This window comes from Bombina bombina, chromosome 7 (assembly GCF_027579735.1).
Source record: "Bombina bombina isolate aBomBom1 chromosome 7, aBomBom1.pri, whole genome shotgun sequence".
Taxonomy (NCBI): domain Eukaryota; kingdom Metazoa; phylum Chordata; class Amphibia; order Anura; family Bombinatoridae; genus Bombina; species Bombina bombina.
The window spans coordinates 589,177,982-589,204,775 of record NC_069505.1 but is presented as its reverse complement, the minus strand read 5'-3'; the positions used below and the strand labels follow the sequence as shown (position 1 = coordinate 589,204,775).

Sequence of the window (26,794 nt, the reverse complement as noted above, 5' to 3'; positions counted from 1 at the left end):
GCTCCAGTCAATCATCAGCGGACCTCACCTAACAGATCCCTTCACACAGGACTCGCTATATCTTCAGCATCTGCCACAGCACAGGAATCCAACAGAAATAAATAACATTTAAAAACGGTAAGAGCTATTACTACTTACAATTTGTATTTATTTTCTAAGCAAAGTGTAAACTTTATACCTGCCCGGACTCCCCTATTAAGTGCATGTGAATAATACTTGTGCTTATTATGCCTTATAAGTACTGGGAGAAATAATACACTACACACTTTTTTCTTAAAGGGACATACCTAGGAGTGTCACTGCATAACATGTTTAAATTAACCTTTTCAGTGGCTGAGTGTCAATGAAGTACTAATTGTTAGCTATAGTAATATACTTTTTCATACCTCCCAACATTTGAAAGAACCAAAGAGGGACACTTTTTTCCTCCGCTAATAGAGCTCCACGCCCCCCCCCAAAAAACACATGACATTGTCCTTCTAATGGACGTGTGTTTTCCATTACTACCCTGAAAGCAAACATTTACTTATCACCACTTTAAAAAACTTAAATCACTTATGATCTACATACTTAGGGGTCGAATGGCCCTTGTTCCCACGTGAGCCTTCAAGCGCGCCGGAAATGGCAGTTATGAAGCAGCAGTCTTAAGACTGCAGCTCCATAACTTCACCGCCGCTTCTGAGGCGGCATTCTGCAATCCACCCGATCCTATACGATCAGGCTGATTGACACCCCCTGCTAGTGGCCGATTGGCCGTGAATCTGCAGGAAGCGGAATTGCACAAGCAGTTCAAAAGAACTGCTTGTGCAATGCTGAATGAGGACAGTATATGCTGTCCGCATTCAGCAATGTCTGTCTGACATGATACGCTACAGTGTATCATGTAGGACAGACATCGCTGAATGTGGAAAGGGTATGTTGTCTGTATTCATCGATATCTGTCGGTCATGATACTCTACAGCGTATCATGTCGGACAGACATTGGTAAATCTACCCCTTAGACAATCAACACAAATTTCTATATTTACCAAAAATATTTAATATATAGAAAAATGCAAGACCAACAGATTGCAACTAAATGATACAACTAACATGATAATTAACTAACGGCTAGATTACGAGTTTTCATTAACGCGTGAAAAAGCAGTGTTATGGGTCATAAGGCTGCTTTTTCACTACAGCTGCTATTACGAGTCTTGGAAAAAAGGCTGTACCGCTCATTTTGTTGGCCATAGCTGAAAATACCGCACGTCACCTTACGCAATTTCCCTAAGGATTTTTTAACATGGGATTTCCATAGCGCTGGTATTACAAGCTTGTCCTGGAAGGCCAAAAAGTGAGTGGTACAGGCCTTAACGCCAAGATACGTAACGCATTCTAAAAGCAGTAGTTATGAGTTTTACGCTACAAAGCTGTAACATAAAACTCATAACTAAAGGGTTAAAAAGTACACTAACACCCATAAACTACTTATTAACCCCTAAACCGAGGCCCTCCAACATCGCAAACACTAAAATAAAATTATTAACCTCTAATCTGCCGATCCGGACATCGCCGCCAATAGAATAAACATATTAACCCCTAAACCGACGCACTCCCGCATCAAAAACACTAGTTAAATATTAGTAACCCCTAATCTGCTGACCCTAACATCGCCGCCACCTACCTACTTTATTAACCCCTAATCTGCCGCTCCCAACGTCGCCGCCACTATAATAAATTTAATAACCCCTAAACCTAAATCTAATCCTAACCCTAACACCCCCTAACTTAAATATAATTACAATAAATCAAAATAAATGTTACTATTATTACCTAAATAATTCCTATTTAAAACTAAATACTTACCTGTAAAACAAACTCTAAGCTAGCTACAATATAACTAATAATTACATTGTATCTATCTTAGGGTTTATTTTTATTTTACAGGCAAGTTTGTATTTATTTTAACTAGGTTTATTTTAACTATTCTTAGTTATTAAATAGTTATTAACTATTTAATAACTACCTAGCTAAAATAAATACAAATTTACCTGTAAAATAAAACCTAACCTGTTCTACACTATCACCTAACCTTGCACTACAATTAAATAAATTACCTAAATTAAATTCAATAAGCTAAATCACAAAAAACAAACACTAAATTACAAAAATAATAAACAAATTACAAGATTTTTAAACTAATTACACCTAATCTAATAGCCCTATCAAAATAAAAAATCCCCCTCAAAATAAAAAAACCCTAGCCTACACTAAACTACAAATAGCCCTTAAAAGGGCCTTTTGCGGGGCATTGCCCAAAATAAATCAGCTTTTTTACCTGTAAAAAAAAATTACAAATACCCACCCCAACTTTAAAACCCACCACCCACACAACCAACCCTACTCTAAAACCCACCCAATACACCCTTAAAAAAACCTAACACTAACCCCCGAAGATTCAATTACCAGGAGAAGTCTTCATCCAAGCGGCAAGATGTCCTCAACGAAGCCGGCAGAAGTGTCCTCCAGATGGGCAGAAGTCTTCATCCAGTCGGCCTCTTCTATCTTCATCCATCCGACGCTGAGTGGCTCCATCTTCAAGACATCCGACACGGAGCATCCTCTTATTTCCACGGCGACTGAAGAATGAAGGTTCCTTTGTGACATCATCCAAGATGGCGTCCCTTAGATTCCGATTGGCTGATAGAATTCTTTCAGTCAATCGGAATTAAGGTTGAAAAATTCCTATTGGCTGATTGGATTGGATTTATTTTAGCTAGGTAGTAATTAAATAATTAATAACTATTTAATAACTATTCTACCTAGTTAAAATAAATACAAACTTGCCTGTAAAATAAAAATAAACCGTAAGATAGATACTTTGGCCTCTATTTATCCTCCATACAGTAATCAGGAATTGGCACTTTTTTTTAAAAAAATTTTTTTTTATTAAGTAAACAAAACTAGACATTACAAACTTTTGATACAGTACATCAAATTGCAACGCAAAAACAGGAGAGCCATACAAAGTCATTTTCAGGTATTGAGTTATAATACAAGCTGTATTGTGCAGGGATATATAGTTGGTTTAAATAACAAGCAGATGGCCCAACTCCGTCTGACTGCAAAAAATAAAAATGCAGGTTATGTAGAATTAACCAGGGATGACATGCGTATATATGTATCATCCTATACAATCCCATTACAGTACATCTCCCACAGAAAGGTCATAGCTAGGAAATCATCTAATCTTGCAGTGTTAACATATCTGGCTTTCTCCATTATTAGGGTGTAAGCGACTAAGGATGACCACTCAGAAACAGTTGGAACATCAGTGTTTTGGAATAAGCCTTTTGGCACAATTTAACAAAATAAGTATCAACTTGAATCTGATTTTGCATTTGATTTTAGGGAGATTATTGAACAAAAATACAGTAGGATTTAATGGGATAGGGATTCCTACAACTCGATCAACGGCTGTTTTTATGTGCAACCAGTATTGGGAAATGTATGGACATGACCACCATATATGCGGAAAGTCCCCTGATTCATTGCAGTTTCTCCAGCATGCAAGACTCGTGTGTTTAAATATATGTGTTATTCTAGCAGGTGTATAGTACCATCGGTATAGCAATTTCAAATTAGTTTCCAGGTGGGTGTTAGATGAAGTAAAACTGCTCATATTGAGAAAGATTTTGCTACACTCTTTCACAGAGATCTGTACTTGAAAATCCTCCATCCATTTAGCTGGGTCGGACAGGAGGTTTCTGGAGTGGTGTGCAAGAAGTATTTTATATATAAATGAGAGTGAGCCACTAGAATAAGTGTTGGCGTTGCACTGTGCTTCAAACAGTGTTAGAGGTCTGCTAAAACTAGCTGTTTTGGTATGAGTGGAAATATAATGATTAATTTGGAAATACTTAAACCAGGAATTGGCACTTTTGGCAACATAATGTCAAATAAATTGTGAGATGTCCTGTAAGCTATATATATATCATAAAGATTAACGCTTCATTTATATACAAAATATTCCTTTGGATATAAAAATCTGATTATTGTAAGCTTTTTTTATTGAAGTCCTGATACAAACTTCATGACTCAACCCCATACTGTTCTGAAAAACCATAATGTCTCAAAGTACAGAAAAGACATTTGTTTAAACTTCTAAGAGCCTTTGTTCTGAAGTTTCATAAGAGTGGACTCTCCAAATAAAATTACCTTATTCTTCTTACCTGTGGAGAGGGAGACACAAGTCTACACATATATTTGAGATCTAGAGGATTCACAAGATGTGGCTAAATTTCACACTTGTATTTATAAACAAGAAGAAACTTTGAATTTCTTCAATACACATCTCTGTCTGTGGAAACATTTGCTATGCTACAAATGAACTACATATAAAATTGGGATTTTAAAGTTTAAAAATTGTTTATGTAACATTCATATAGTTAATATACCTCAGTATAGTATAAATGTACCTATATTTAAATCTAGAATACTCTACGGCCTGATGCTATTTTATATATATATATATATATATATATATATATATATATATATATATATATATATATATATAAATGGCTTATATAAATAACTGTATTGATGAATTTAAAATGCTTGACAAATTATGCATAGCAAAGCTACTTAGTATTACAGGCATCGGATGTTCCAATGTCGAGGTTCTGAAGTGACTGGTACGTATCTATATAATTTGTACTCTGTCTAAATACCATAATTATGGTACTTTGCACTCAAACATTATTAAGACATTTTTTCGGATCACTGAATATAGTTATATCAAATAGTCAATAAGACTGAAATATATATCTATAATAATTAATTACAACAGACTTCTACTTACTTGTATATGTGTATGATATAAACTGACTTAAAAGTATAACAAAATATGCTATCAGAATATTAAATGAAATCATACTATAAAAGTCCCCTGAACAACTTATTAATATAATATACTGCTAAAATATTAATTATAATTCCTTAATCACCAAGTATACATATAGCTCTCAAATTCATCCCTATATAGATATGAGCTAAATAAGGAATTCTATGGAAACATACATTAAATATATATTTGTATTATATATATATATATATTATCAGATATACAATTATGCACATGTCTAACATTGGGATATATATATATATATATATATATATTTTTTTTTTTTTTTTCAGCTCAATTAAATAGGCCATGTAACTATTGACCCAATATTTAATTAAAACTATGAGATCATAAGTGTATTGAAATGAACACTTTATGAAAATATCTAAAGAAAATATATACTTCTTAATATGATAAATAGAGTTTATTTTATAGAAAAATAAAACTCCTAATGCAAGGTCCTGCACCCCCCAGTGGCCAAACCTGAGTAATGCAGTCAGAGGTATTTAACTTTGAGTGAATTAAGTTACCAGGTGGAAAAAGGAAGTAGCCTATGAGAGCTGCCGTTCACACCCTGAAAGTTATTTTATTGGGTGATTAAGAATGGCGGGAGGAGCTGTGTCAGAGATATAAGCTCTATGCATTGGAAGATAAGGGTATCTTTTGTGCAGTCTCTGGTGGACACAGTAGTTTTGAAACAACCTTGCTGGAACGTTCTTTTTGGAAAGAGAATCTTGGGGCTACTTTTCTTCCATATAGTGGTATTATCCTCCTGTATGAAAGGGAAAATACTCTGGGTGCTGAAATCTTAAACCTTGCTAACTGGTAATGTATAATAGGAATGAAATGTTTAATAGACTTTTTCTTTAGAGCAGATTTTGAGTTAATGCAATATATTTTAGAAATTGTATTCAAAGTTGGCTAGATTATACTTATTATTGTTGTACTGATTAATATATTGATTTTCTAATAGTGTATAAATCTTTGCTTCATCAATTGAAGTTATATGACTATTTTTGGGTTAGATAATTAAATCATACTTCTTGAAAATTCTATTAATTTGATGAATGGTAGTTAAGACTTTCATAGTAATATCTGGCCTATATTTGCTAACCAAGCGTTGTTAAAGGGACAGGAAACTCAAATTTTTTCTTTCATGATTTAGAAAGAGCATGCCGTTTTAAACAACATTCTAATTTACTTCTATTATCTAATTTGCTTCATTCTCTTGATATTCTTAGCTGAAAAGCATATCTAGAGAGGCTCAGTAGCTGCTGATTGGTTGCTGCACATAGATGCCTCGTGTGATTGGCTCTCCCATGTGCATTGCTCTTTGTTCAACAAATGATATCTAAAAAGTGAAGCAAATTAGATAATAGAAGTAAATTGGAAAGTTGTTTAAAATTGTATTCTCTATCTGAATCATGAAAGAAAAAATGTGGGTTTAGTGTCCCTTTAAGTAAGTAATCCATATTTTGTATTTGGTTGATATTACTGGCTAGTTATAAATTGTTCCAGTAAATTAAAATTGTGATACTTGATATTTAATTTATTTTTAAGTTAAGGTTAACTTCTAAATAGTATTGTGTCCATATCCAGGGTGACAGACGATTCAATTGAATACTAATCTAAATATTTCTATAGCTTGCTTTATATTTTAATATTGTAATAATCAGTCATATATATATATATAGTCATAATTGATACCTTGTTTACTGCATAAATATAGTCACCATGTCTAAATTCTTTACCAATTAGAATTTAGGATTTTTTAAAAAAAAATTGGGATTAAATAAAAAATATTTAATAATTTTTTTGTCATTAATTACTGAACATCCCTAATATTGCTGTCTTGGAGTACACTGCAGAGATTATATAGCAGTTTACTGTAGAGATCCTACTATATTATTTGAAGGTATTGCTGACAATAATTTTATTATTATTTATTAATATTCAGAGATTATGCCTAGTATTTATTAGAATACACCACTTAGATATTCTAATAACTGAACTAATATTAACCACAAGTCTTCTGGGACACAAAACCCCATATTTTTATTTCATTATTCTGATTCATGCAAATTTAATTCACCTTTCTAATTTACTTATATTATCAAATTTCCTTCATTCTCTTTGTTATCCTAGATTAAGAGTAGGCAGCAATGCACTACTGGTAGCTATGGGAACACAATGGATGAGCCAATGAGAAGATATATATATGTGCAGCCACCAATCAGCAGCTAACTCCCAGTAGTGCATTGCTGTTTGCCTACCTAGGTATGCTTTTCAACAAAGGACATCATGAGAATGAAGCAAAATAGATGACAGAAGTAATTCGGAAAATGTTCTGCTCATTCTGAAGTGTTTAATTTCCCTTTAACTATTTTGACTTCTTTTTTTCACAGAAACCATTGACTTCAGAGTCCAAGATCTGTGTTGCAGTGTGTTCCCTTCTGCTAGACAAGTAGGTGTAAGTGGCAGATTTTGCCTGCCTAAGGAGCTGAGGGGAAGTTTGCCACCATTAATCTTTGCTGCTCGTATAGCGCATAGAGAGTTTCTTACAGAAGTTATTTCCTCATATACACAAGGGGCGAGGGAGACAGAAAGAGAGAGAACAAACCAAAAGAAATGCGATGATATAAGTAAATTAGAAAGCTGTTTAATTACATTCTTTATCTGATTCATGAAAGTTTAATTTGGACTTTACTGGCCCTTTAAAGCTTCAACCATAAATTCTCTGTCAATTTGCCAGCATTACATAATAAAACAGGTTTGGCTCCTTCCCTCCCCACTCTCCAAGAGTAGTTAGGCAACAGCAGAGCAGCACTCAATGATAGGACAGAGCAAACTAGAAGTGGGCAGAGTGGGTAGGGCAGCAGGTGATGCCCAGATGACACCTATCTCCACTGCTATGACAATTCCCTTCCTGGTCCTCAAGTAGGAAGTGATGCTGCCCAAGCAGGTGGCTGCTGCTGCCCTAAATCCCACATGTTGGCACTGAGGGCCAGTGATGTGTGTGGAGCTGTATGGGCTGGGAGTTGGGTTTTTCTGTGCAGCTGTCACCGTCTGAGTACACAGCAATCTAGAGGCATTATGACGGCTTAAAGGGCCATGATACCCACATTTTTTCTTTCTCAATTTAGAAAGATAATGCATTTTTAAACATCTTTCTAATTTACTTCTATTATCTAATTTGTTTTATTCTCTTGATATTCTTGGCTGAAAAGCATATCTAGATATGCTCAGTAGCTGCTGATTGGTTGCAGCACATAGAAGCCTCATGTGATTGGCTCACCCATGTGCATTGCTTTTTCTTCAAATAAGGATATCTAAAAAATGAAGCAAAATAAATAATAGAAGTAAATTGTAATGTTGTTTAAATTTGTATGTTCTATCTGAATCATGAAAGAAAGATTTTGAGTTTAGTGTCCCTTTAAGGGGACAGTCTACTCCAGAATGTTTAGTGTTTAAAAAGATAGATAATCCCTTTATTACCTATTCCCCAGTTTTGCATAACCAACACAGTTATATTAATATACTTTTTACCTCTGTGATTACCTGGTTTCTAAGCCTCTGCAGACTTCCCTCTTATCTCAGTTTCCCCGCCCCCCCCCCCCCCCCCCCCACACAGACTTGCATCTCCCCCCCCCACAGACTTGCATTTCAGCCAATCAGTGCTGATTCTTAAATAACTCTACAGGAGTGAACACAATGTTATCTATATGGCACACATGAACTTAGTGTCAAACTGTAAAAATGCACTGAGATAAGAGGCAGTTCAATTGCTTAAAATTAGCATATGGGTCTACTTAGGTTTAGCTTTACACAAAGAATACCAAGAGAGCAAAGTAAATTTGATGATAAAAGTAAACTGGAAAGTTGTTTAAAATTGGTTGCCCTATCTGAATCAGGACAGGTTAATTTTGATTAGACTGTCCTTTTAAGCCTCTCCTTATCTCTCTAGTCCATCAGTAGTGGGCAGTCCTGAAATTTACATATGTAGATGTTTTATTAGGCATATATGTGATATATTACACAGCAAATGTGATCTGCTGCAAAAGGGAGAAAACAGAAATCACAGCAGCAATATCAAGTAAAGCCATTGTACAACTGAGTTCTTAAAAGTTTGTTATTTTATACTCTCATTTTCATGATATTATATTACAGTACTTTCCTGTGTATAAACACAAAAAAAGAGGTTATGTGGCAAAGACAAACCCTGTTATGTGCAGTGAGAAAGTAAACTTTAAAAAAATGTTCTATTTATTGTTAAATATATATTTCTATATATATATAGCTGATGATTATTTTGTAAAATATATATTTCTACCTATATATATATATATCAATATATACAGGTATTGGTATATATATGTATGTATGTATGTGTGTGTGTGTGTGTGTGTGTGTGTATAAAAAGAGAGAGAGACGCACTCAGCTGAAACAGAACAAAAGCTAGAACAACTTCCATGATTGTTAATTTCCATTACCACTCAGGGTGCATACTCTTTTAGCACACTATGGGGTCTATTTATGAAGCACTCCGCTTCAGTTCCGGCTGAAGCGGAAGTTAACAAGCAGCGATCCTAAGATCGCTGCTCCTTAACTCGTCTGCCACCTCTGAGGTGGCGGACAGCAATCCGTCTGATCGAATATGATCAGGATGATTGACATCCCCTGCTAGCGGCCGATTGTCCGCAAATCTGCAGGGGGTGGTATTGCGCCAGCAGTTTACCAGAACTGCTGGTGCAATGATAAATGCCGACAGCGTATGCTACGGACATGATACGCTACATTGGATCATGTCCGTCCGCACATTAATAAATGGACCCCTATGCCTTTTCACAGAGAAAAAATATCCTGTAGCATATCAGTCTGATCTAGCGCTGAAATACCAGGCAATTCTGTTATATACAAGTATAGGTATATACAGATATATATTTATATATATATATATATATATATATATATATATATATATATATATATATATATATATATATATATATATATATATATATATATATATATATATATATATATAGGAATACATAATTAAAAAATACATAGGACATTTTCTATTATGTGAAGAACATTCACTATTCACTCTCTCCTATGTAACTCTCCTATGGTATGTGAATAGAGTCCCTGTTCATCTGCAACACTATTCACTGCTTTCTGGTGTTTCTACTCTCCTATGTAACTCTCTCTTTTGATATGTATGTGAATATAGCATATTATTATAGGCTGTTAATTGAGTCCTGTATATATTGTAATGTTATTTCAAATGTCTCCTACAGTTTAAAAGCCTCAAATCTAACACCAGTCTCCCAGATCTGCAAACCAGTTTAAAAGGTAATTCATCTGAATGATATATCCAATCAAGATAATGAGTGCAATTATTTCTTATATCTGTTGGGCCATTATGGAATTGTTTTTAACTCTCATTGTAATATCCCAATCTTTTTTCTCCCCCTCTTCTCTGTTTCAAACTACTCTTCCCCCTATACTTTTTAACCAGGAATGTTCACCTTACCAATCTCTTTTTCACAGCCTCAAATCTAACACCAGTCTCCCAGATCTGCAAGCACTAGCCCTCCATTCATCCCACCCCCCCCAACCTGGTGTTTACCTTAATATATAAACACCTCCTAACAGCAATAAGTTGCAGCTGTCACTAATGATCCAGGATAGATACTCTACTTCATATTCACATCATCTGTACTGACACTTTACCATATTCTGTTTTCCAATCCTCATTTGCTCAATCACCACCCACTTTTTTATTATTGTTTCCATATGTCATCACTCACTCTCAGTTCACCCTGCCTTATATCAGACCTATTTCCCTTCTCCCTTACCTTCTGGGGCCCATTTATCAAGCTCCAGATGGAGCTTGAGGGCCTACAGACTCGCCAGAAACAGCAGCTATGAAGCAACGGTCTAAAGACCGCTGCTCCATAACCTGTCCGCCTGCTCTGAGCAGGCGGACAGACATTGCCGAAAATCAACCCGATCGAGTACGATCAGGTTGATTGACAACCCCCTGTCGCAAATCTGCAGGGGGCGGCGTTGCACCAGCAGCTCACAAGAGCTGCTGGTGCAATGCTGAATACGGAGAGCGTATTGCTCTCCGCATTCAGCAAGGTCTGGCCGACCTGATCCGTACTGTCGGATCAGGTCCGCCAGACCTTTGATAAATATCCCTCTCTGTGTCCATTCCCTCTCCTTTCGATTGTAAGCTTAAGAGCCTTTCTACCTGTAGGCCACATTGTATTAAAGTGAACTACTACTGTTGTGCTCAAGGGAAGGGCATTCCTCTCCTTTTTTTTTATAACTCAATTATTTCGCCTACAAATGTAATGTATCCTCACTGTACTTGTTAGTGTATGTAATGCATCCCTGTAATGTTTTATTCTTTGTATAGTGCTGCGTAATCTGCTGGTGCTTTATGAATAGCTAATAATAATAATAATGTTTTATTTCTAATGTCTTGCCATATGATGTTCAATCCTTATCAATACTTGCTATTATTCTTAAATTTATAGCTGTTTTATGGCATAGCTTAAACCTCCTCCAAATTTTACTGTCGGCTTATTTTACCTTATCTCACCCTGACCTGACCAAAATGTAACTTTCCAATTGGCCTTTTAAATTGTCTTTGACTTATTTAGTGGACCCAGCTGGCTGCCCTGCCTATATATTTAACACTAGCTTGGGGTATGCATTGCTTGGGTAGTGTGCATTGTCACAATAGCATATGTTCACATTTCTGAAGTGAATAATTTGTAAGTGAGTCAATTAAGATAAGAATGATACAAGAATTCAACAAGGATTGGACGAGGGACAAGACTCTAGGCAAGTACTCTTGTAATATTGTGTTTTATGTATCTTACTGTTTCCCATTTTGCAAAATGTTCCATATCATTATGTTCCTTTTTGCTACTTCTTGTCTGTTTAACAAACTATACCTTTCATTTACTCCTTTTCCCTCACCACCAACTACATTTATCAGCCCATCTCTTTTATCTTTACCTCACTTCTACTCTCATGAACTTCATATATTCCTAAACTCTTTCTCTCTCCCCTGCTCCACATTCTAAAGATGCTCTCAATACTGCAAATCTGCATATCATCTTATGTCACTCTCCCTCTTACTCACTTCAGCCACACCCCCAAGGCCTGGAAGCATGCAAGGTGGTGGTGTAGGTATTTTACTTTCCTCTCATTGCACCTTTCAACAAATACAACCCTTCTCTTTCCTCCAATTTTCTTCCTTTGAAACCCACATGACACAGCTCTCTCTCGTGGCTCTCTTCTTATCTTTCTAACTGGACCTTTAATGTTACCTTCTCTGTCACATCCTCTGTCCTTTTACAACTTTACTATTGGAGTACCACAAGGCTCACTCTTTCCTTGGTCCCCTTCTCTTCTCAATTTATACATCATCCTTAGGTTTCTTAATACAGTCCCACAGGTTTCAATACCATTTATATGCTGATGATACCCAAATCTAAATCTCTGCACCAGACATATACCCTCCCTTACTAACTAGTATCACTAACTGTCTTTCTAATATTTCATTCTGGATGTCCTCTCACTACCTTAAAGGGACAGTATACACTCATTTTCATATAACTGCATGTAATAGACACTACTATAAAGAATAAGATGCACAGATACTGATATAAAAATCCAGTATAAAACTGTTTAAAAACGTACTTAGAAGCTCTCAGTTTAGCTCTGTTGAAAAAGTAGTTGGAAAGCCCACTGCAAGTGGCAAATAAGACACTCCCCCCCTCCGCCTTCTTTTGCACATGAAAAGACCCTTTACACAAACAGGAGCAAGCTGGAGAAGGTAGCTGAATGTATTCAAATAAAACTTTGGGGCTTGGTTAGGAGTCTTAAAATCAGAGCAATGTTATTTAAAAATAAGCAAAACTATACGTATTTATATATAAAAAAAACTTTATGGGATATATAAATAGATCATCTACAAAACATTTATGCAAAGAAAAAATGAATATATGATGGCCCTTTAAGCTAAATCTCTCCAAAACTGAGCTCCTTATTTCCCCCCTTCTTTTAAAATCCCTACTCCCCAAATTTCTCTAACTGTTGATAATAACATCATCACCCCCAACCCTGCATGCTCGATGTCTTGGGGTCACACTTGACTCAGATCTCTTTCACTCCCCACATCCAGTCTTTGGACAATTCCTGATGCCTCCACCTTAAAAACATCTCCAAAATGTGCCACTTCTTCACACAAGACACAACTAAGACTTTAATCCACTTTCTCCTCATTTCCCGCCTTGACTATTGCAGCTCGATCCTCTCCAGCCTCCCTAGCTGCCAACTATCTCCATAATAAATTCCTCTGCCAGGCTAATCTTCCTTACACATCCCTCCTCACCTGCTGCACCTCTCTGCCAGTCCCTTCACTGGTTTATTCCTAATGGATGCACTTGGGTAAGCTGCCTTTGTCATTGGAAGTGCGGTCATTTAATTCTGAGATTACTGGGAGTCGCATCCAGTTTATTTTGCTAAGTGCTGCCTAGGATGTGTGATGTGCACCCAGTCCAATCTGTCAGTGCAGCCCATTTCAAGGTTTTCTATATAATACCTGATATAGAGCTAGATTACAGGTGGCACACTGTTGTTAGTGTGGGTGGCGATAAGCAAAATCGCACCCGCGTCAACTGGCGCCCATATTACAAGTTACAAGTAAACGTGTTCACACGAGAGCAATCTAACTTATGTGAGTGAAGACCTTGGGGCTGATTTATTAAATGTCTGTACGACATGATCCGCTCAACAGATCATGTGCGACAGACATCTCTGAATGCCGACAGCGTATGCACAAGCAGTTCTGGTGAACTGCTTGTGCAATGCCGCCCTCCTGCAGATTTGTGGCCAATCGAACGCTAGCAGGGGGTGTCAATCAGCCCGATTGTATGAGATCGGGTGGATTGATGTCTGCAGCCTCAGAGGCGGCGGACAAGTTTAGGAGCAGCGGTCTTAAGACCGCTGCTTATTAAAGGGACACTGAACCCAAATTTTTTCTTTTGTGATTCAGATAGAGCATGAAATTTTAAGCAACTTTCTAATTTACTCCTATTATCAAATGTTCTTTATTCTCTTGGTATCTTTATTTGAAATGCAAGAATGTAAGTTTAGATGCCGGCCCATTTTTGGTGAACAACCTAGGTTGTCCTTGCTGATTGGTGGATAAATTCATCCACCAATCAAAAACTGCTGTCCAGAGTACTGAACCAAGAAAAAAAAGCTTAGATGCCTTCTTTCTCATATAAAGATAACAAGAGAACGAAGAAAAATTGATAATAGGAGTAAATTAGAAAGTTGCGTAAAATTGCTGCTCTATCTGAATCCCGAAAGAAAATGTTTGGGTTCAGTGTCCCTTTAAATGCTGTTTCCGGTACATTTCTGATTAAATCAAGGTTTCTGACAAGTGGTTACTCACAAGGCTGTATGCACTAAATGAAGTGCAATATGTGCAGGCTGGGTTTTGCAGTCTCCAGCTGACTGATAGGGGCAAAATTCTCCTTCAGATGGCGATGGAATAGGTTCAGGATATAATGGTAGCCTTTTAAAACATAAAGGACACAACGTTTCTCCTAGTCCAGGTAAAACTAACAACAGAGTAATTCCAGGAAAGTAGTGAAATGTATATTGACATTTCAATTTGCACGGTTGATTGGTGCAAATAAGGCAGGCTGGATGTTACAGACACCAGCTGTCTGAGTTTGCTCTCCCTGGATTGTTCCTCCAGACAGTTGGAAAAGTGGGTAGGTGGAATAAAATTTCATTTGCAAAAAGTTTCACGCATATCACTTTTTATTTATCCAGCATTTTTTGTACATATTTCACCAAAGTGCAGCACACAGCACATTGTAATTATTTAGATTCTATTTAAAGGAGAACACACAATTGAAACTTAAGTTTCATCTGTACAAAGTTTCACGCATATCATTTTCAATTTATTTAGCAACTTTTTTGTATACCTTTTGCAAACACAAATCAATTATATTTGCGCCCTCTGCAGCTTTCTTAGGTATAGAAATTTGCAATATATTTTTTGGTGCCCTTTACACTTAAATATCTTTAAACATGAAAAATAATTTGTAATCAATTTTTAATATTTAAAAATGCTTTTTATTGTGTATTTACTGTAAATATTTTACATTTCAATGAATATATTCATATAGTTATATATTTTACAATTTTTCTAAATATATATATATATATATATATATATATATATATATATATAGAATTAAGTAGAATGTTACCATTCAGTGTCAGTGAGTGGAAACAGGCGTTACTCAAGTAAATGCGCTAGTCAGAGGTATGAAAATCTCATAGAGCAGCTATGAAGGTACAAATATTGTATGATAGACTAAGTCTATACAATATAGGAAAAATAGGAGTCAAAGGGTAAACAGCGCTTATGGAGATTCTTAAAAACTGAATAATATTAAAATCTCGGCAGTGTTGGTGGGTAAAGAAAACAAAAAAAAAAAAAAAAAAAAAAAGGGAAGAGAAGTATATGAATATACGTATATATATTAGAGTCTTTGATAGGATATTGGAATCCTAGTGTAATGAAGGCGTAATAGATACCCTTACCAAAAGTTACCTCAATCCTATGAGGTAAGTTTGCCGCATTGGAGGATGTATCTAGTGGTTGAATGAATCCTGGATGTTCTGGTCTGTATAAAATCGCTGCCTCTTGGAGAAGAATGGGATGTGGGTCCCCTTTGTGCTGGTTTCTTTAGGAAACTTCCTGTATTTATTGCCTCTTGGAGCTTGGTTTTCTTGTCTTGGTATGAACTTTCTTGTCCAGATATATACCAGGATGTCAGAGCAGGTGACGTGGTTACAGGGTACTTATTTCTTTTTTCTTTTCTTATTTTTTCTTCATTTTCCTTAGAGTTGTGTCAGCAGATACAAAAAAATTTCCCTTTAAACGACTCGGAGTCGGAAAAGGGAAATTTTTTTGTATCTGCTGACACAACTCTAAGGAAAATGAAGAAAAAATAAGAAAAGAAAAAAGAAATAAGTACCCTGTAACCACGTCACCTGCTCTAACATCCTGGTATATATCTGGACAAGAAAGTTCATACCAAGACAAGAAAACCAAGCTCCAAGAGGCAATAAATACAGAAAGTTTCCTAAAGAAACCAGCACAAAGGGGACCCACATCCCATTCTACTCCAAGAGGCAGCGATTTTATACAGACCAGAACATCCAGGATTCATTCAACCACTAGATACATCCTCCAATGCGGCAAACTTACCTCATAGGATTGAGGTAACTTTTGGTAAGGGTATCTATTACGCCTTCATTACACTAGGATTCCAATATCCTATCAAAGACTCTAATATATATACGTATATTCATATACTTCTCTTCCCTTTTTTTTTTTTTTTTTTTTTGTTTTCTTTACCCACCAACACTGCCGAGATTTTAATATTATTCAGTTTTTAAGAATCTCCATAAGCGCTGTTTACCCTTTGACTCCTATATATATATATATATATATATATATATATATATATATATATATATATATATATATATATATCCAAACAATTTCCAGTTCAGCCCACCAAGAGACAATGGCCTGGGTGCAAATATAGATAGTATATATGACAGATGTAAATGCACTCTCAGGACTTTTTACAAATTTCTTTATTGGAACGTTTTCGGGGTTCACAACCCCTTCATCAGCATAAACACATAGACAAAACTCAAACAATTTATAGTGTTTCAAATATCACTCACCAAACAAGTGTTACTCCAAAGTGCGCCAAATCACGAGCGTGGAACGCATCTTGCGTTCCACAGTGCTGATGCCTACCGGAAGTGATATTATCTCACTTCCGGTTTCGCGGCATTATTATATTAAGCATACAAGCTATATTAAGTGTTTCGTTAACAAATAATAACTCATACACGATTGTGTGTAAGGTGTTATAAATAAACAATTGCTAACACAAACTTAAGTGTAGTGGATAAACTATGTTGGATCGCCGTAATAATATCCCTAACCGGCTTATCGTATGCCATTGTATATATAGGTCTCCATGGCAACTGTAGTCATGGTTATAATAAACAATGATAAATCGTGTCTCAACACTGTGATTAATTGCATAGTGTAGCACACAAGTGTATGTGAAAATATGTGAAAATAATTCTTAATCACATCTATGCATAAAAAAAGCGATAGCATATATACATACATAAATAGATAGGTACAAACTTAAATTTATATACAAAAAGTGGGGATTCTTGCTGTGATTGTTACCCATTAATAATATTAAACGACTTTATGTATTCAATGGGCACTTATCCTGGCTGTACGCCTACAGTATCCATTCCCAATGATATATTAATATATATTTCAATAGAATATGAAAAATGGGTAATATAATTAGATCAAATTGGGGGCAAAATTATTGCCAATCACCGAGATGGTTTATATATATATCTCAATGCGTCTGTCCTATGTTTACAGCCACACTCATATATAAAGCCCACTTGAAAATGAAAATAGAGATATTCACCTAATTTTACTGTGAAGAACAGTGAAATCTCAAGGACACTTATTTCCCTAAAGGGCATAATCAAGTCTCAGTTTATCAGAACAATGAGAAACAATTCAGATGTTAGTACTGGGGTCTCCCAACTGACAGGAGTGGGAGAGAGATTCCGTGATAGGGGGTATAAATCATCAATTATTCAAGACACCATGACCACAGTATCTACACTTACTCAAAGTGAACTTATTAAGCCTACACCAAAGAGAGATACGAGCAACAAGTTAATCATGTCTACAACATTCACTCCAGCCACCAAGAACACTGGACGCATTTTACATCAGCACTGGCCCATAATGTCTTCCGATCCGAAATTACCATTTACCCAACAGTTACAACCCATGGTGGGTTTCAGGAGGGGCACTAATCTAAAGGACCTTTTAATGCAAACAGACCCGAAATCAAGTTACACCACAGGGGCTACAACAAATATTAAAGGGTCCTATAGGTGCTTGGGCTGCACAACATGTAATGGCCTGGTTAGTACTAAAACTTTTCATCACCCACATACAAACAGGAGATATGTGATTAAATATTCCATTACGTGTACTACTACACACGTAGTGTACCTCCTTTTTTGCCCATGCTCGTGCTTCTATGTGGGTAAAACCACAGGCACATTACGTGAATGAATGGCAAATCACAGGCATGCAATAAGATCCGCACTGAAACACGGGGATTCCGAACAACCTGTGGCACGCCACTGTGCCAAGCAAGGCCACGCTGTTTCTTCTATACGTTACATCCTTATTGACCACATACCCCCATTGGACCAAGGAGGGGATAGGAGCAAGACACTGCTCAAACGTGAAGCTCAGTGAATCTTCAAACTTGGAACCATACATCCAGGTGGATTAAACACCACCCCAGATTTTAAAAATCTTATTTGATCCCACAGGGTAGTGCTACATACTTGGGGTACAACCCAGGGTTATTGTGGCTACGTGTAGCTTCCAGCCCCATTGCTCTTATGAGTAGGGGTGGCTGGTCGCTTACGACACAACTTGGTGGAAGTGATAGCTCCCATCTAGGTTGCGGAAGCCTGACCCCTGAGGTATAGTTACCTACTTATGCACCTTAGACCTTTGATTGGGAATTCATTGATATACCTCTGAATGTGAGGGAGTAATAAGATGGACAAACTTTATTTGATCATACTTGGTCCTTTTCAAGTTGGTCCAGCCTATTTCTGTGTGTATGTGTGATAATGATGAATCTATACCAGATGCATACAATATTTATCTCTACTATTAACACATTACTACGAATTGTCCCATAAGATATAATATGGCAGCTTTTAGAGATACATTGAAGTATCTCTCCAACTTAGGGTAAAAGTACTTATTTTTGATTGACAGATGTCAGTACATACATCTCTCTAAATAAGCCTGATATTCTAAGTGTCCTTGAGATTTCACTGTTCTTCACAGTAAAATTAGGTGAATATCTCTATTTTCATTTTCAAGTGGGCTTTATATATGAGTGTGGCTGTAAACATAGGACAGACGCATTGAGATATATATATAAACCATCTCGGTGATTGGCAATAATTTTGCCCCAAATTTGATCTAATTATATTACCCATTTTTCATATTCTATTGAAATATATATTAATATATCATTGGGAATGGATACTGTAGGCGTACAGCCAGGATAAGTGCCCATTGAATACATAAAGTCGTTTAATATTATTAATGGGTAACAATCACAGCAAGAATCCCCACTTTTTGTATATAAATTTAAGTTTGTACCTATCTATTTATGTATGTATATATACTATCGCTTTTTTTATGCATAGATGTGATTAAGAATTATTTTCACATATTTTCACATACACTTGTGTGCTACACTATGCAATTAATCACAGTGTTGAGACACGATTTATCATTGTTTATTATAACCATGACTACAGTTGCCATGGAGACCTATATGTACAATGGCACACGATCAGCCGGTTAGGGATATTATTACGGCGATGAAACATAGTTTATCCACTACACTTAAGTTTGTGTTAGCAATTGTTTATTTATAACACTTTACACACAATCGTGTATGAGTTATTATTTGTTAACGAAACACTTAATATAGCTTGTATGCTTAATATAATAATGCCGCGAGATAATATCACTTCCGGTAGGCATCAGCACTGTGCTGCGTTCCACGCTCGTGATTTGGCGCACTTTGGAGTAACACTTGTTTGGTGAGTGATATTTGAAACACTATAAATTGTTTGAGTTTTTTCTATGTGTTTATGCTGATGAAGGGGTTGTGAACCCCGAAAACGTTCCAATAAAGAAATTTGTAAAAGTCCTGAGAGTGCATTTACATCTGTCATATATATATATATATATATATATATATATATATATATATATATATATATATATATATATATATATAAAAATAAGAACATTTTCTTCTATGTGAAGAAAATTGGAATGTAAAATATTCATAACTCACTTTGGGTTGAGTGCATTTGGTCTAACCCGTGTCGGGTTTGCGAGTGATAAGTGTTTTTTTTTTTTTTTTTTTTAAAGCATTCTCCAATAAAGTATATGGGGAGAATAAGTTAACTCAGTAGCAATATTCAAAGTCCTGAATTTTGCATGCATCGGGTTTCATTTGCGTGCAAATCATTTACTTAAAACTTTTAATACGCGTGCCAACCTGCTAGCGTTAAAAGTTTAATTTGATTGGTGTTTATATTTATGTGAAATCTCATAGGCTTCAATTTATCAACTTGTCAACTTACCTGCATTCGCTGGCACCAATACGCTCGCCTAAGATCACCTAACATCGCTTCCACGGACCTGAATACATTCTCCAAAATTACCAAAAAATCTGTCAAAAAGCTGCGCACCAAGTATGGGGCGATGAGCAGCGGACTGTTGTTAACTAACAGTCATTGATCTCGCTGCTCTTTGGCTTTTTCACAGCTTTATTGGTACCCTGTCACTAAGCACCCACACTATACTAAACTGTTTAACCCCCTATACCGCCACTCCCAGACCCCACCGCAACTAAATAAAGTTATTAACCCCTAAACCGCTGCTCCCGGAGCCCACCACAACTCTAATAAATGTATTAACCACTAAACCGCCGCTCACGGAGCCCACTGCAACAAAATAAAGTTATTAACGCCTAAACCGCTGCTCCCGGAGCCCACCGCCACCTACATTATATTTATTAACCCCTAATCTGCCACCCCCTACACCGCCGCCACTATATTAAATGTATTAACCTCTAAATCTAAGTCTAACCCTAACCCTAACACCCCCTAACGTAAATATAATTTAAATAAATCTAAATAAATATTCCTATAATTAACTAAATTATTACTATTTAAAACTAAATACTTACCTATGAAATAAACCCTAAGCTAGCTACAATATAACTAATAGTTACATTGTAGCTAGCTTAGGGTTTATTTTTATTTCACAGGCAACTTTGTATTTATTTTAACTAGGTAGAATAGTTATTAAATAGTTATTAACTATTTACTAACTACCTAGCTAAAATGAAAACAAATTTACCTGTAAAATAAAACCTAACCTAAGTTACAATAACACCTAACCTTACACTATAATTAAATAAATCTAAATAATAATTACTATCATTAACTAAATTATTCCTATTTAAAACTAAATACTTACCTATAAAATAAACCCTAAAATAGCTACAATATAACTAATAGTTACATTGTAGCTAGCTTAGGATTTATTTTTATTTTACAGGCAAGTTTGTATTATTTTAACTAGGTACAATAGTTATTAAGTAGTTATTAACTATTTAATAGCTACCTAGTTAAAATAAATATAAAAGTACCTGTAAAATAAAACCTAACTTAAGTTACAATTACACCTAACACTACACTATAATTAAATTAATTACCTACATTAACTACAATTAACTAAAATTAACTTAAATTAAATAAAATTAAATAATATTAAATAAAATTAAATAAAATTATCTTAAGTACAAAAAACAAACAAACACTAAATTACAGAAAATAATAAAATAATTACAAGTTTTTTAAACTAATTACACCTAATCTAATCCCCCTAACAAAATAAAAAAGCATCCCAAAATAAAAAAAACCCTACCCTATACTAAATTACAAATAGCCCTTAAAAAGGGCTTTTTGCGGGGCATTGCCCCAAAGTAATCAGCTCTTTTACCTGTAAAAAAAAAGTACAATACCCCCCAACATTAAAACCCACCACCCACACACCCAACCCTACTCTAAAACCCACCACCCACACACCCAACCCTACTCTAAAACCCACCCAATCCACCCTTAAAAAAAACTAACACTAACCCCCTGATGATCACCCTACCTTGAGAAGTCTTCACCCAACCAGGCCGAAGTCCTCAACGAAGCCAGGCAAAGTGGTCCTCCAGACAGACAAAAGTCTTCATCGAAGCCGGGCAGAAGAGGTCCTCCAGACGGGCAGAAGTCTTCATTCAGACGGCATCTTCTATCTTCATCCATCCGGCGTGGATCATCCTCTTCCATTGATGTCTTCTTCCCGAATGAATGTTCCTTTAAATGACGTCATCCAAGATGGCGTCCCTTGAATTCCGATTGACTGATAGAATTCTATCAGCCAATCGGAATTAAGGTAGGAAAAATCCTATTAGTTGATGTAATCAGCCGTCTGGAGGACCTCTTCTGTCCGGCTTCGATGAAGATTTCTGCCCGTCTGGAGGACCTCTTCTGCCCGGCTTCAATGAAGACTTCTGCCCGTCTGGAGGACCACTTCGCCCGGCTTCTTTGAGGACTTCGGCCCGGTTGGGTGAAGACCTCTCAAGGTAGGGTGATCTTCAGGGGGTTAGTGTTAGTTTTTTTAAGGGGGAATTGGGTGGGTTTTAGAGTAGGGTTGGGTGTGTGGGTGGTGGGTTTTAATGTTGGGGGGTATTGTACTTTTTTTTTACAGGTAAAAGAGCTGATTACTTTGGGGCAATGCCCCGCAAAAAGCCCTTTTAAGGGCTATTTGTAATCTAGTATAGGGTAGGGCTTTTTTATTTTGGGGGGCTTTTTTATTTTGTTAGGGGGATTAGATTAGGTTTAATTAGTTTAAAAAACTTGTAATTATTTTATTATTTTCTGTAATTTAGTGGGGGTTTTTTGTACTTTAGATAATTTAATTTATTTAATTGTAGTTAATTTAGGGATTTAATTTAATTATAGTGTAGTGTAATTGTAACTTAGGTTAGGTTTTATTTTACAGGTTTGTATTTACAGGTTGTAAAATTTGTCTTTATTTTAGCTAGGTAGTTATTAAATAGTTTATAACTATTTAATAACTATTCTACCTAGTTAAAATAAATACAAACTTGCCTGTAAAATAAAAATAAACAGTAAACTAGATACAATGTAACTATTAGTTATATTGTAGCTATCTTAGGGATTATTTTATAGGTAAGGATTTAGTTTAAATAGGAATAATTTAGTTAATTATAGGAATATTTATTTAAATGTGTTTAAATTATATTTGTTAGGGGGTGTTAGGGTTAGACTTAGGCTTTGGGGTTAATAAATTTAATATAGTGGCGGCAGTGTAGGGGGGCAGATTAGGGGTTAATAAATATAATGTAGGTGGTGGTGGGCTCCGGGAGTGGCGGTTTAGGAGTTAAACACTTTATTTAGTTGCGGCGGGTCCGTGAGCGGTGGTTTAGGGGTTAATAAGTTTATTAGAGTGGCGGTGGGCTCCGGGAGCGGTGGTTTAGGGGTTAATAAGTATAATGTAGGTGGCGGCGGTGTCGGGGCGGCAGATTAGGGGTTAATAAGTATAATGTAGGTGGCGGCGATGTAGGGGGCGGCAGATTAGGGGGGGTACATGTTAGGGTGTTAGGTGTAGAAATTACCATAGGAATCAATGGAATATCTGGCAGCAGCGAACATGAGCTTTCGCTGCTTTCAGACTCCCATTGATTCCTATGGCATCCACCGCCTCCAGGGCGGTGGATTGAAAACCAGGTACGCTGGACCGGAAAAGTGCAGAGCGTACCTGCTAGTTATTTGATAACTACCAAAAGTAGTCAGATTGTGCCGAACTTGCAATCGGAACATCTGGAGTGACGTAAGCATCGATCTGTGTCGGACTGAGTCCGGCGGATCGTATGTTACGTCACTGGATTCTACTTTTGCCGGTTTGTAGGGTTTGATAACTAAGGCAAATCAGGCTCGCCACAAATACGCTGCGGAATTCCAGCGTATTTGCGGTTGACAGCTTGATAAATAGAGGCCATTGTGTTAACTCATTTCTTTCTGAGCACTCCATTCAATTGTTTTGCTTGGGAATTCTGTTAAGGACTTGTTGTGTTATGGTAACAACTGGTATTTTATTACAATGGCCAGTATTTTTAAGGCTCAGGCTTATAAGGAATAAACATAGAAATAAGAGCCCTGATATGGTGAAACTTCTTGTAAGTGTGCTGGAATCTATCTCTAAAAAGTTGATAATTTAAAATCAGTCGTAACAGCTTTATTTTCTAAGTTATGCTGCATAGTTATGCAAATGTATGCTTATTAACACAGATGGTAAAGTGTGTACGTTTCTGCAGCTGTAAAGGGGATATAGATAACTGTAACTCATTTCTCACAATATTTCCTAAAGACTATCTGGGATTGGGAGGTTGGTTCCTTAGTCAGGGATATCAAGAAGCAGAGTTACAGCAAATAAGGGGCAGATTCTTGTCACATTAGGGGTGGAGTTACACAGTGTACACAAAGCTAGGTGGGGAATTGAGCAGATTAGGGGTGGGGCTAGGAAGATGGAAAGGAGCATGAGTAGACTTAGAGGAAAGGTATGAATAGAGACAGAAGAGAGTTAAATATAGTTGCAGAATAGTCAAACAGATATTACAAATAATTTGTTACTTTTTCTTGCTTGATAGATACATAGATATGCAAGAAATAAGATTAGATGTAAAAAGGCATACATAACTGATTGTGGGAACAAGTAAGAACAAATTAGGAAGATGAAGAGGAGAGAAATGGAGTAGAACAGGTGGAAAATAGAATAAGGTTTAAAAAAAGACATTGAAGAGAGTAGACGGTAAAGAAGAGCAGAAATATGATGAGAAAGAAAATAATCTATAAAGTTAGCTTGAACTTGGATTGGTCTATGTATTACATTTACTATGAATGAATTGTTCTTCTAGGTATGGGAGCTAATCAGAATACTCATATTGCCAACAGTTTTGGAAAAGAGATTAAGGTGAATGTGAGGCACCCTAATGGGCGTGAAGAACAGATATTTGTGGAAGCGGGAAAAGTGAGGAATGTGGAAACAGACCATGGATCAGTGACCGTGAAAGTGTTCTACAACAATAAAGTGGTGGAGGAGAGGACAATTCCCTCTGATATCAGCGTTATGATTGTGAAGTCCGGGAGTGGGCAGCCAAAAATTGTCCGTGTAAAATATGGAAAACTTTGGGAAGCCGACCCTAATGATAATGGGCGTTAGACATTCTTTGTGGGGCTTGAAGAACAGTTACAGTTGTTGATTATGTATTCAAGTCATGGTCTCACACAGAAATACAAAAATAAATAAATAATTTTAATGACAAATTAGAACTTTCTGAACGTGCTACCCTTATTTTTCAAACCACAATTTATTTTCCTGGCATCCTAATGTGTAATATGTTTCTTCTTTATTCCTAGTTAAAGGGATATAAAACAGTTAATTTCATTGTTGTAATAAAAAAAACACATAAACAGGATTATACTTAACAAACATCATTGTAATATGTATTAGTCATCATTTTAATTTGTATTTCTTTTTTAAAAAAACTTCAATACCGCAGTGTCCATTACCTCCTGTCACAACCCTACAAGGAGGCTGTGGCCTCTGCAGGATGGTTTATCTAGCCTGATGTCATAAAACTTCTAGACTAACATGAGCTGGTTTACTATAAAGTGAATAGACTAGATAACATGAAGACAGATTTGCTCATGCTCAGAACAGCAGAATGCCACCTAACTTGCTAACATATCAGCTCTCTTATCTAACTGCAGTCAGTGGCTACACTAAGAATTTCTAAGTGCTCATTTTGCACACAAAAAACAAGCAAGTTGTTTGCTGATTTTTACACAGTCTGTTTCTTTTTATGTTTACTTTGATTTATCATATTTATTTTTATTAAAGGAGCAGTGTTTAATATCCCTTAAGGTGGACAATCAAAATATTTATTTTCTTTGTTGTGTTTTAAAAAATAGAATTTTATAATAGAGTTTTAAATTACAGGAATTTTTTCATACTGAGAACAAAAAAAAAAAAAGGGTAGATTACGAGTTTTGTCGGTAAAGCTGTGCGGGGCTAACGTGCAGTTTATGCTCACTGCTCACCTACAGACAACGTTGGTATTACGGGTTCTTACAAACCCGGCGCAGAAAAGTGAGCAGAAAGCAAAATTTTGCTCCACATCTCACTGTAATACCAGCGCTGCTTACGTTAGCGGTGAGCTGGCTGAACGTGCTCATGCACGATTTCCCCATAGGAATCAATGAGGGAGAGCCGACTGAAAAAAACCCTAACACCTGCAAAAAAGCAGCGTTCAGCTCCTAACGCAGCCCCATTGATTCCTATGGGAAAAGAAAATTTATGTTTACACCTAACACCCTAACATGAACCCCGAGTCTAAACACCCCTAATCTTACACTTATTAACCCCTAATCTGCCTCCCCCAACATCGCTGACACCTGCATTATATTATTAACCCCTAATCTGCTACTGCGGACACCACCGCTACCTACATTATACTTATGAACCCTTAATCTGCTGCCCCCAACATCGCCGACACCTACATTATATTTATTAACCCCTAATCTGCCGCCCCAATGTCGCCGCAACCTAACTACAATTATTAACCCCTAATCTGCCGCCCCCAACGTCGCCGCCACTATATTAAAGTTATTAACCCCTAAACCTAAGTCTAACCCTAACCCTAACACCCCCTAACTTAAATATAATTTAAATAAATCTAAATAAAATTACTATAATTAACTAATTTATTCCTATTTAATAATAAAAATAAATACTTACCTATAAAATAAACCCTAAAATAGCTACAATATAACTAATAGTTACATTGTAGCTATCTCAGGGTTTATTTTCATTTTACAGGCAACTTTGTATTTATTTTAACTAGGTACAATAGTTATTAAATAGTTATTAACTATTTAATAGCTAACTAGTTAAAATAAAGACAAATTTAAAAAAACAAACACTAAATTACAGAAAATAATAAAATAATTACAAGTTTTTAAACTAATTAC

General features: G+C 36.1%; 1 long non-coding RNA gene across 1 annotated transcript; it reads left to right on the top strand.

Annotated features, from left to right (window-relative positions):
• Positions 1 to 5,590: 5,590 nt before the first annotated feature.
• LOC128636126 (uncharacterized) lies at positions 5,591 to 25,087 on the top strand. The gene is made up of 4 exons (XR_008398666.1): positions 5,591 to 5,713; positions 7,294 to 7,352; positions 10,189 to 10,243; positions 24,679 to 25,087. It is a non-coding gene; the product is annotated as an uncharacterized LOC128636126 (long non-coding RNA).
• The last annotated feature ends 1,707 nt before the right edge of the window (positions 25,088 to 26,794 follow it).